The 11,996-nt window shown below is 46.4% G+C and overlaps 1 long non-coding RNA gene across 1 annotated transcript; it reads right to left on the reverse strand.

The window, feature by feature from the left end:
* Window positions 1-1,491: 1,491 nt before the first annotated feature.
* Window positions 1,492-7,387, reverse strand: LOC307203781. The gene is made up of 2 exons (XR_013833340.1): window positions 6,441-7,387; window positions 1,492-1,942 (listed from the first exon to the last, which is right to left on the reverse strand). It is a non-coding gene; the product is annotated as an uncharacterized lncRNA (long non-coding RNA).
* Between the last annotated feature and the right edge of the window lie 4,609 nt (window positions 7,388-11,996).

Raw genomic sequence — 11,996 nt, forward strand, 5'->3', positions numbered from 1 at the left:
ACTGTTCTTAACCTGAAGCACCACTTTAGCTAATGGGGCCTCCTGCTGCTGCCGCGCCGCTGCCGCACGATTTCTGTTCTCATCCTGAAGCAAAGTTCTTAACCCAAGGTACTATTTCTGGGTTAGCGGAGTCTGTAACCTGAAGCGTATGTAACCTGAAGCGTATGTAACCCGAGGTACCACTGTATTTATATTGGTTAATACTAATCGAAAGGTACACCTTCCATGAATATTTCTATTTTTTTAAGCTAATCTATTTTTTTTAAAAAAAAACAAACCAAACCAAAAAACCAAATAACACTGATCTTGGTAAAAGAAAGGTAAAGTTGTGATTGTCATAAGAAACAGCAAATAATTTGTTTGTTTACAGCACACTAACTAACGGAAATCCTTAGCACGGACAATTCTGTCAAATTTTGTTTTCTCTCAGTTTCTAATTTTTTGTGTGAAATTTGTGTGAAATTTTGTGTGAACATTTCTGCAGCAATTTGCAGTTAAAAAAAACAACAAAAAACAACAACCAGGGTTAAGCCACCCTGCTAAATATTTATCCTACTGTTTTGCTGCAGCTTCAATTTAATTGTGATTTCCTACTGATTGCGGATTTGTTGCCCAGTCAAGTACAAGGAGTTACTATTAGTATACTAAGCTCTATACTATTAGTATACCAGCTTGCTGGCAGGATCGCCTTGCCCCACATGTGACAATTTGGCCACTTTGATTGGTTGAAGCCACATGATGCCTGTTCCACATTTGTAAGAACTGGATAATTTAGTGTGGCACCACCTACACTCTAGAACTCCCTACTGACGGAGAATACAGTGGTACCTCAGGTTAAGTACTTAATTAGTTCTGGAGGTCTGTTCTTAACCTGAAACTGTTCTTAACCTGAAGCACCACTTTAGTTTATGGGGCCTCCCGCTGCCGCTGCACGATTTCTGTTATCATCCTGAAGCAAAGTTCTTAGCCCGAGGTACTATTTCTGGGTTAGCAAAGTCTGTAACCTGAAGTGTATGTAACCTGAAGCATATGTAACCCAAGGTAACACTGTATTTTAATCTCTTGCTAACTATGCTGTTTTAAATGCACATTGTATACTTGACATCCTTTGGTAATGTTTTCTTTTGAATTTTGTTTGTTAACTTTGCTATGTTAAATGTGCATTCTGTAGTTGACCTCCTTTGCAACATTTTACCTTTAAGATAATATTTTAGTTTCCTGTTAATTATGTAGCCTTTGGTGTTTTAATGTGTTGTAAACTGCTTTGAGATTTTTTTCCCCCTTAAAAATACAATGTGGTATAAACAAGAAATGAATAATAATATTGATGCGCTCGCTGCGTTGATGCAGCTACCGCCTGGATCGTTTGACTGATGTGAAACTGAAGCACACTGACGAACATCACCACCTAAATAAACCGAACAAACCAACTTTCCTCTGGTTCTCTAGTTGCTAGGGAAGGAAAGGATAACACGCAGCAAGATTCATCTGTTCATTTGTTTTATTGGGTTACATGTCACCATGCTCTCGAAGCATGCAAAGCATGATTGAGTAGGGTGGGTTTTCCCCCCCTCAAAAAGAAAGCAAAGCAATTAATCAGAGATAGTACAAAAGAGCCCTCCCCCTTCAGAAAAACTGCGGCTTTGTAGCATTGTCTCTTTGAACTGACAATTTTGCTGGTGGATCGTGACTACTTGGATCGGAACGCCCTTGTAAGAATACGCTGCATCCACTCCCAAGGGCCATCACAGGAGCACTCTCTGAGAGCAAGCGTGAGGGACATCTCCTCTTAGTGTTTATATTTTGAACCGACAGCAACAATCACTATAATAATCACAAACATAATTGCTCCAGTGACAATCCCAATGATATTCAGGATGCGGGCCGTGCGGGAAGAGCTTGCGGCTTGATTGATGTTTCCTTCGTTGCTGGCATTTCTCGCCTGGGGAAGGAGAGAGAAATCAGGGCTCAGAGTGGCTTAAGCTAGAACACCTTCCAGCTCCACAACCCAGGGGGAAAGTACGTCTAACTGGTCTGTTGTCATGCATTTGAAGATCAGCACCTGCCATAGGAGCCACCTTCAGCCCCCACAATAAAATATTTGAGGGAGCTGGGCCCCCACAAAGTCGATGGGCATTCTCATTCAAATGGTATGTGCGCACTGCATCATGTGATTGATTATGCAGGGTGGGGCTCTTTTTTATGTGGAAATTGTTCAGTTTGGTTATGTAGTTGTTGATGTGTTTTATTTATTTTTATGACTACTTTGCTATGTTTGTAACTATGTAAATCTTTTCATATTGTAAGCTGCCTTGAGCATTGCTTTAACTGTGGAAAGACAGCATACAAATAAAATGATGATGGTGATGATGAAGATTCTTGCCACTGGTCATGCTCCCCTAAATCCACCTCTGTAATAACATCCGGTTATCAGCTCTAGGAAGCAGAGGTGCTAGCTTGCGAGGGCGATTCGGGGAGGAATTATTATTATTAATACCCCACCCATCTGGCTGGGTTTTCCCAGCCACTCTGGGCAGCTCCCAACAGAATATTAATAATAATGATAATAAAGTAATAAAACATCAAACATTAAAAACTTCCCTAAACAGGGATGCCTTCAGATGTCTTCTAAAAGTCAAAGAGTTGTTTATTTCTTTGCCATCTGATGGGAGGGCGTTACACAGGGTGGGTGCCACTATCAAGAAGGCCCTCTGCAATGTCGTACACATGATGTCAGGGTGTCAGGAGGAGCTGGGGGTGAAGGCAAACATGGTAGCTACACGGCTTCAGTGGCCGGCAGCTCCTCCTTTTCCTTCTGTTGGCAGTGCCACTAGCGAGAGGCTGCTTCGACCCCCTCCTTCTTGGCAGGAGGAGGAGGGGAAGGAAGTGACCACTGAAGCCCTGCCACAGTTGTCTCCATGTTTTGCCTCCGTGCCTTCTGTCCTGGGGGGCCTGGGCCTTAACCCAAAAATATAGGCGGGGGGTCAAAAGGGCTGGCACCCTTGCTAGGAAATATCCCAACTAAACAAAGAGGCTTATTTTTATTTGGTGTATTGTGGGAGTCTACACTTCTCACCTTAACTCTAGCTCACCCAACAGTGCAGAAGTGCAGCGTAAAGAAAAGGTATACTTCTAAGGAACAAGTTAGGTCTGGGATTTCCCAGACATATCTGGGATTTGTCCATTGGAAATAGCGTCCGGAAGGAATTTCTGAAAATTGGTAAAAAAATGTCTGGGAAAACCCAGGGGTATGGCGGCCCACATCAGAAGTTCCCATGTCCAGATTTTCCATTTTTTGAAATAGGGTAACCCTAAGAAAAGTGAATGGGATGCGGGTGGTGCTGTGGGTTAAACCACAGAGCCTAGGGCTTGCCGATCAGAAGGTCGGCGGTTCGAATCTCCGTAATGGGGTGATCTCCCGTTGCTTTGTCGCAGCTTCTGCCAACCTAGCAATTCAAAAGCACGTCAAAATGCAAGTAGATAAATAGGTACCGCTGTGGTGGGAATATAAACAGGAAGCCTGAGGGGGAAAGGGAACCCTTATCAGTAAATACAGCTAATTAGCAGTGATACTGATGTGGACTGGAACAGCTCTGTTTTCATCTGTTGAATGTGGGAGGGTATGCAATGTTTTGCCGCTGATTTACTTTATCTGTCCTGATTCGATTGTATGGGTGGATCTAGCAATGTTCCTTACAGCTTTAAGTTGTTTGTCCTCCTCCCTGGGGTCATTTGCAGCGAAGGGAGTATTTGGCAGAGCTCCTCAACCAAGAATGTTGGGGCTGTTGGATCTGCCTTGGGAGCACACAGTTCGTGTGGGAGAAAAACCTCGCCTAAATTTTTGGAAAAGCACAGTTGTCTCCTTTTCCGACGCTCTCCCTCATCCATCCACTTTGTTTAAAAGAACCATACGCTGTTAAGCCATTTTGGAGCTGTGTGAAAAGCTTTTATATTTATTATTCTTATTAGTAAGCTGGTGTACATAGTTTGCCCACTCCTCAATTAATCCCCACAGCAACCCGGTGAGGTAGGTTAGGCTGAGAGTGAGTGACTTGCTCACAGTCACCCAGGGAACTTCATGGCAGAGTGGGGATTCGAACCCAGGTCTCCCAGTCCTAGTCTGACACTCCTTAACGGCTACACCACACTGGCTCTCTATTTATGACCACATTTGACCGTTGTTAATAGAAAGCAGAAGCGGAACTTGCAAAGCTGCCTTGCATAGAGTCGATTGAGCCATCCAACTCAGTATCACCAACTACACAGCAGTCTTCACCAGCCTGGTGCCCTCCAGACTCTCTTGGGCACTGGACCGATGGAGTTGTAGTCCAAAACACCAGGAGGGCACCAAGGCTGGTTGAGACTGACTAGCTAACAGTGCTCCATGGTTTCAACAGGAATCTTCCCCAGCCCTTCCCAGAGATGCTCCTGGGATCCATGGCAAGCAATGCCATTGCTCTACCAGTGAGTTGCAGCCCTTCCCAGTGAGGCCAGGTGGCAAAGCCCAACACTACCTGACAGATCACAGGCTGCCCACAGCCTTCGGGAGAGGCTAGTCCTAGGGATATGCAGAGGTTCTCTTTTCTAAGCCACCAGGACTGCAAAAGGCGAGCATCTGTTAAGCTGGAGTGATTTCCCACCCCCCTTCCTAATAAAATAGCATCTGTATTGAATTTGAAACTGTTCCTGATGGGTGCAGTTGTTTCAACTGTTTTTAGGCATGCAATTGTTTTGTGCATCTTTTAATTGTATTGTGAAATCGCTTCCAGCCCTCTAGTCTCCAAAAAGTTGCAAAATGGATTCCCAAGTGGCATTTTGTAAACTCTTTCTCCTGGTTCCGATTCTCTCATTTGCAGCAGACACACCAGACAGCTCCGTAAGCCAAGAACAGTGTGTGTGTGTTTGGCATGCGGGCAGGGAGAGTACTTTTGTTTTTCAAACCCTGCCAGAGTCAATCTTTTCTCCAGATGCTCTCATGGCCCATGCATCTGTGGGGTTTAAGAAACACCCCACACCCCACCCCTGGCCGGTGGCTTAGGGCAAAGCATTAAACATTTACAATTTGGTTATAGATCGATCCATCTTTTTTTAAACTGCAAAGCTGTGTCTTAGAATCATAGAATGCTAGAACTCTAGTGTTGGAAGGGACCCTGGAAGTCATCTAGTCTGGCCCCCTGCAATGCAGGAATCTCAACTAAAGTATCCATGGCAGCTGGCGACCCAACCTCTGCTTAAAAACATCCAAGAAAGGAGAGTTCACCACCTCTCGTGGGAGTCTGTTCCACTGCCAAACAGCTCTTGCCATCAGAAAGTTATTCCTGATGTTTAGTTAGAATCTCCATTCTTGTAATGTGAAGCCATGAGTTCGAGTCCTACCCTCCAGAGCAGGAGAAAACAAGCTTGTTCCCTCTTCCATGTGACAGCCCTCTAGATGCCTGAAGATGACTAACATATCTCTTCTCGGTGTCAGGGGGAGTGTTACCCCAACCAGCACAGGCTGAATCCCTCTTCCCTGTTCTGCATTCTGACTGACCAAGAGCAGCTCTGTCTTGTATGGATTAAGTTTCCATTTGCTCACTCACATCTAGTCCATCAGTGATGACAAACACCAGTTTAGAACCAAGGCAGCTTCTGTGGATTCAGGTGGGGAGGAGAAATAGAGCTGGGTGTCATCAGCATATTGATGACACCCAACCCTGAAGCTCTGTACAACCTCTCCCAGTAGTTACATGTAGTTGATAAATAGCATAGGGAACAGAACAGAACCCTGAGGGACCCCACAGCCAATGCCCAAGGTGTCAAACAGGAGCCCCCCCCCTTTCTGGGTTCACTGCTCCAGGAAGGAACAGAACCACCGTAGAAGAATGCCTCCAAGTCCCATCCCACCAGCGTGGTCCAGAAGGATACCATGGCTGATGGTACTGAAAGCTGCTAATAGAAATGTGTGTTGTTCCCAACAGCCAATATCGGCATCTTCCATCCCTGCACGAAACTTTTGCAGAGAATTTAAAAAAAGGGGGGGGGGGAGGACAGATAAAATCTACTAGCAATTCCAAAATTCATGAATGTCCTTAATTTGCAAAGCAATCTACTACGCTGGCTTGCGTCTTTAACAAATATTTTCATGCCTGCCAACACCAAAAGCCCTCCACAACATCCAGACACAAACCACCCCACACTCAAAAACGCAAAGCCCTTTTACAAATCCATTCTCCAGGGCAGTTAGAAATCTGTGATCAAACGTTTCATGTTGAGGAAATTGTTGGGATTTTTAGTGGAGGAAGACACTGTGCTTAAAGTACGCACAAGCATACTAAACATTCACACATGTGCACATATAAATGCAAACATCCCTCCTCTGCCCAATGGATGTTTTTAAGAGCTGGATGTTCAGCATTCTCTTCTGCAGAGTGAGGCAAAGAACCCCAAAGTAGACTCACCTGGAGAGAGAAGACGAGAGCTGCGATTCCAAGTGGCAGACAGCAACACAGCAGGTTGAAGATAGAAAGGGCAAGGTACGAATTAACATTTCTCTGGGATGCTTCCATCTTCAGAGGTGATCTTGTCTTGAATTGCTCTCTCTGCTGCTGGGCTTTGACCAAAAACACTGACGCCAGCAAAAGCTTGACTTCAGTCTTATCCCACGCTGGGGGAGTAGCCACTGGGAATGAACACCCGTCTGATGCTCCCAAGCTCAGAGACCAGTGCAGGACTTAGAAAGAGCTCTTTAAAAAGCAAGGAAATCAAAATTGCACAATGAACGCAGTTATATCTGGGGAGGAAGAGAGCAGAGAGGGGTGACTGGGAGGGTGCTGGCAATACACTGAGGCCAACCCATGGGCTGGGAAAGCAGAACCCTTCTGAATTGGCATCCCAGAGAGTTTCGCTTGGTTTAATTTACATCAGGTTCCCCCCAAATCCTGGGGAATTTATCCTTCTGAGTACTTGGTCGACAATTCCTCCAAGCTGGGGAATTGTGGTTGTCCTACCAGCCAGCTTTGAGGTCTGTGGCTGCTGTTGCTGAATGCCAGGTCAGCTCTGAATAAGACCTCCAAAATCCATGATCTCACCCCCATCTGTGCCCACCTGGGTACTCAGGGCAGCATCAGGGCAGACTGGAGAATCGGGGATGGGAGTTGCTGTAGTCTACAGAGATTCCAGCTCTCTCTCCAGGATCTCTTTCCAGTTGTGGGGGGAATCTAGAGTGTGTATTCCTGGCACTGGGCAATCAGAACAATGAGAGATTCCTCTGGTTTAGTGCCCACCTCACTGCCCAGCAGTCTCCCTGCCTGAACTGACAGAGATGGTTTCAGAGGCAGTGTTGAGGACACCCAAGCTGCTGGTTTGGGGGACTTCAACATCCATACCGAGGCGACTGTCTCTGGGGTGGCTCAGCACTTCATGGATGCCATGACGACCATGGGGCTGTCCCAACGTGTCACCGGCCCAACATATGTGGCAGGCCACACTCTGGACCTTGTTTTCTCAACTGGGCAGTAAGAAGGTGGTTTGGATGGCATGCATATCTTTGGTATGGAAAAAACCAAAGTACATAAGGGATTCCTGAACCATGTGGTAAGAAAATCAATTTATGCTATATGGGAAAAAATTAAAAATCTTTTAGAAGGTAGAACTCCATGGTGGTTATCACCATTAGAAGCAATATCAGTTTAAAAAAAAAAAAGGAAGGTGAATGGGCAACTTACAAAGAGCTATTAACCGAAGTAGGAAACCAATTGAAGGTGAAAAAAATTGAGGATATAAGACATTTATTAACAGATTGGTTACAATACCACCTACTAAATGATTTAGGATGGTCAAAGGATTGTGTTTCAGTAAAGAACTGTCAAGGTTTGAAAAGGATTTGTTGGAAAATAATCAGAAACTATTGTTTAAAAAATGTACAAACTGTTGTTGGAATGGGAAAGCTGTGCCACTTCCTGGTGGGGCAGTGTTGCGGTCAGGCCATGTGGTCTCCACACACAGCGGGGGCTGGCAAAACCCCACATCATGGCCCCCAGCCGGCCAATCCGGTCGACCAGGGGGCATGGATTATCCGTTTTAAACAGCTGTGCGGCCAAGGGGATCTCCCTTCTTGTACCGGCTTCCACAGATCTACTAGGCTTCAACAGATCTACCGCCCATCTGTTTCATTTTGTTGTATGTCAGGTCTACTGGCTGTGAGAGCAGTCGCTTGTCTCATTTGGCTTTCATTGTGATCTTCTCCGGGGGCCTTTACCCACAATCTGTGTACACAACAGTTGGACTGTACACTTGTCCAGTTATTCACACGTAAGGTTCAATGAGTGTACAGTCTGGTACATAATACAGTCATTCCTTGGGTTACAGATGCTTCATGTTGCGTGTTTTCGGGTTACGGACGCGCCAAAACCCGGAAGTACCGGAACGGGTTACTTTCAGTTTTCGGTGCTTGCACACGCACAGAAACACTAAATCGCGCTTTGCGCATGCGCAGAAGCACCAAATCACAACCTGCGCATGCGCAGATGCTGTGCTGTGGGTTGTGAACGTGCCTCCCGCACGGATCACATTCACAACCTGAGTGTCCACAATAGTTGAGCTATGCAAATCAACAAGTGCACACTCAAAGAAACAGTTGCACATGTGTAGAGACAGCTTGTACCAATCTTCAGTGCAATGTGTGAACAAGCACTGTGGAGTAGGACTTGCTGTGGGAGAGGGTCTTGTTCGAAGAGCTGGCACTGGGATGTGGATGAAAACCTCCCGCAGGCTAGCTGCGACCCACATTTGTTCCACTCCTGCCCTTCTAGTGCATGGTTGCATTCCTGATTTGGGGGACCTGTAATGTACGGTACTTCTGATCTTCAGTGTCAGCATTATGACTTCCGGTGTCTTTAAGAGGCCCGTCTTCCGGTCACAACCAAACACTGCTGTGGTCTTTTACACTGCCGCATCACAGCTGCTCATGCAAGATAATGCTTCCCCTTTTCTCTGGAACAGGAGAGATTCTTTTACCCCATTGGCCAGAGGCCTCTGAGACTGCCAAGTGGGTCGCTTACCAATGGGGATTGGAAATCCCCTTTTCTTTGCAGGAACCCTTTTCTATTTTTATTTCCAACGTGTGGGGCTTTCCTTCCTATGTAGTTGTTGTTTAGTTGTTTAGTTGTGTCCGACCTTTCGTGACCCCATGGACCAGAGCATGCCAGGCACTCCTGTCTTCCACTGCCTCCCGCAGTTTGGTCAAACTCATTCTGGTAGCTTCGAGAACACTGTCCAACTATCTCGTCCTCTGTCGTCCCCTTCTCCTTGTGCCCTCAATCTTTCCCAGCATCAGGGTCTTTTCCAGAGAGTCTTCTCTTCTCATGAGGTGGCCAAAGTCTTGGAGCCTCAGCTTCACAATTTGTCTTTCCAGTGAGCACTAAGGGTGATTTCCTTAAGAATGGCTAGGTTTGATCTTCTTGCAGTCCATGGGACTTCCTTCCTATACTCCTGTCTAATTCTCTAGACCCCATTGTCTCCCTTCACCTTCCCACACGGCATACAGTGGTACCTCCTCGGGTTAAGTACTTAATTTGTTCTGGAGGTCTGTTCTTAACCTGAAACTGTTCTTAACCTGAAGCACCACTTTAGCTTAATGGGGCCTCCTGCTGCTGCTGCACCGCCACTGCACGATTTCTGTTCTCATCCTGAAGCAAAGTTCTTAACCCGAGGTAATATTTCTGGGTTAGCGGAGTCTGTAACCTGAAGAGTATGTAACCCGAGATACCACTGTATTTCCTTAGTCGCTCCTCGCTGGGGGTTACCCCCGGAATTAAGCACATTCTTCTCTGGCTGATCAGACCCAGACCTGTCTTCTTCCTAGCTTCCCTGTCGTGTTCTTCTTCCAACATCTATTCCCTTCTACTCGCAAGTTTCCTAGGGCCTCTCTCCCAACACTCCTGCATCTTGCCTTTTAGGTAGAGACTCGGCTTTTTATTGCTTGACAGCTGCTGCCATCCAGCTTCCTCTGCCCTGGCTCACTAGTGATTTAATTTGTTTTCTGCTGGGAGAGGAATGTCAGGGGAGGCAGATGGAGCCACCTGTTTTCTTTCTGTCTCCTTGGGCCTTTTCGAAAGATGATTTATTGCTTGTTCTCCATCACCACCAGCTGGCAATGAAACGCAATTGCAGCACCAGCCTCTCAAGTGTGTGCAGTACAGGTGCTGAAGCTTCTTGGGGATAGTGTGTCTTTAATTAAAAGCTTCTTCCTTCCAGGTTCTGCTCCTTTTACTGCCTCCTAGCAGCTTGGCTAAGGCCAGGCACACCTTGGATGTCCTCAGGGCTCTCTGCTTCTACCTAGACAGAACAGCGGTATTCAGGAAATCAGAAGCTCTGCTTGTTTGGTTTGGGGGTGTCACACTGGGATGGAAAGTATCTACCTCTGCTGTTTACAAGTGGCTTAAGGAGACTATTGCCTAGGCCAGACATGGTCCAACTTGGCCCTCCAGAAGTTTTGGGACTACAATTCCCATCATCCCTGACCACTGGTCCTGCCAGCTAGGGATCATGGGAGTTGTAGTCCTAAAACATCTGGACGGCCAAGTTTGACCATGTCTGGCCTAGACCTATTAGGCCTTGGGGAAGTCCCTTCCAAGGGGACTGCCGGCTCACTCCCTCAGGGAGCAGCCCCATCAGCCACATATAAAGGAAGTCTTCCCATCACAGACATTTGCAAAGCAGTCATGTGGGCCTCTACAAATACCTTTGTGTCTGGTGAACACTATATGATAAATTCATGTGCCTCAGGCAACTCAGCCTTTGGGAGAAAAGTACTTCAGTGGGTACTTAGTCTATGATCCAGCTCCCTCCTGCCCATCTATACTACAGCTCTGCTACATTCCACACAAGGATTGCCTTTATAGGAACTTCCAGGAGAAAATGGAAATTGTCACCATGAATTTCTCTTCCCAGGGTTCCTGGAGGGCAGGGCCCACCTCTCATCAGAGACCAGGTCATGGAACATAATAGTAACAAAAGATGCTATAAATTCTTAGCATAAGGCACCAGGGTAGGCTGTTTTCCTCTACATCTTGTGTCTTGTCTGTTTTCTCCTGTCTCTCATGCTATGCAGCACCGTGGACAGAGGCCATAAATAAAGACAACACAAGGCAGACACCTAGGGGTGGCATCGAGGATCTCTTTGGGGAGTCTGCAACAGGGTCGAAGGATCTGTCTTGCTCTATCTGGCCCTTCCTCTGGAGGATTCAAAATCAAACCCAATTCTCATGCACGTCCAGTTAGGGCTGCCGTATGTCCGGAATTTCCCAGACACATACGGGATTCACCGGTGAAAAATAGCGTCCAGGTTGAATTTCCAAAAAAAACAGGTAAAATGTCCAGGAAAACCCAGGCGTATGAAGGAAGTGTTGCATTTTTGGACAAATTTCCTTAAAAAATAGCGCAAAAAGTACAACTTTGGCAAAAGGAAAAAAAGAAAAAAGCTCAACTTTGCTTCCCTATCCACCCCACCAAAAATAGCTGAACAACTTTTGTTTCCGAATTTTCACGTTTTGAAACGGACCGGGACAATGCACACCGTGGTTGAAGTTTGCAGCCTTGGAACTGCTTATGTAAATAAGGGGGCGGCACATTGTCTCGCAGCGAAAAGGGGAAAGAAGATCGGTCAATCTCTCGATCTGTCCCTTCTCGCTTGCCGTCGGCTTTTAAGTATCTTAGAAACGACTTGTGCTTTCCCTTCGGCGCGAGTATTAGGCTTTTAGTGGGTTTGATACGCTGCAGAAGCAGGTTCGCATTTAAGGCTGAACGTTATATATTAGCAATAATTAAGGAATACCCAATCACAGTCCCGAGAGTATTGCGCTTGCGCAGTTGAGCCGTCGAGGGCCCAATTCTGGGCACCGAGGAAGGAACAGAGAAGCGCATGCGGAGTGAGACTAACACTCCGCCACGCCCAAGGCCCGGATCGGCGCCTGCGCACTCGAGAGGCCCGCGGGCCTGAATTGCAGCGACCGCGG

This window comes from Podarcis cretensis, assembly GCF_951804945.1.
Source record: "Podarcis cretensis genome assembly, chromosome: 15".
In the NCBI taxonomy this organism is placed as follows: domain Eukaryota; kingdom Metazoa; phylum Chordata; class Lepidosauria; order Squamata; family Lacertidae; genus Podarcis; species Podarcis cretensis.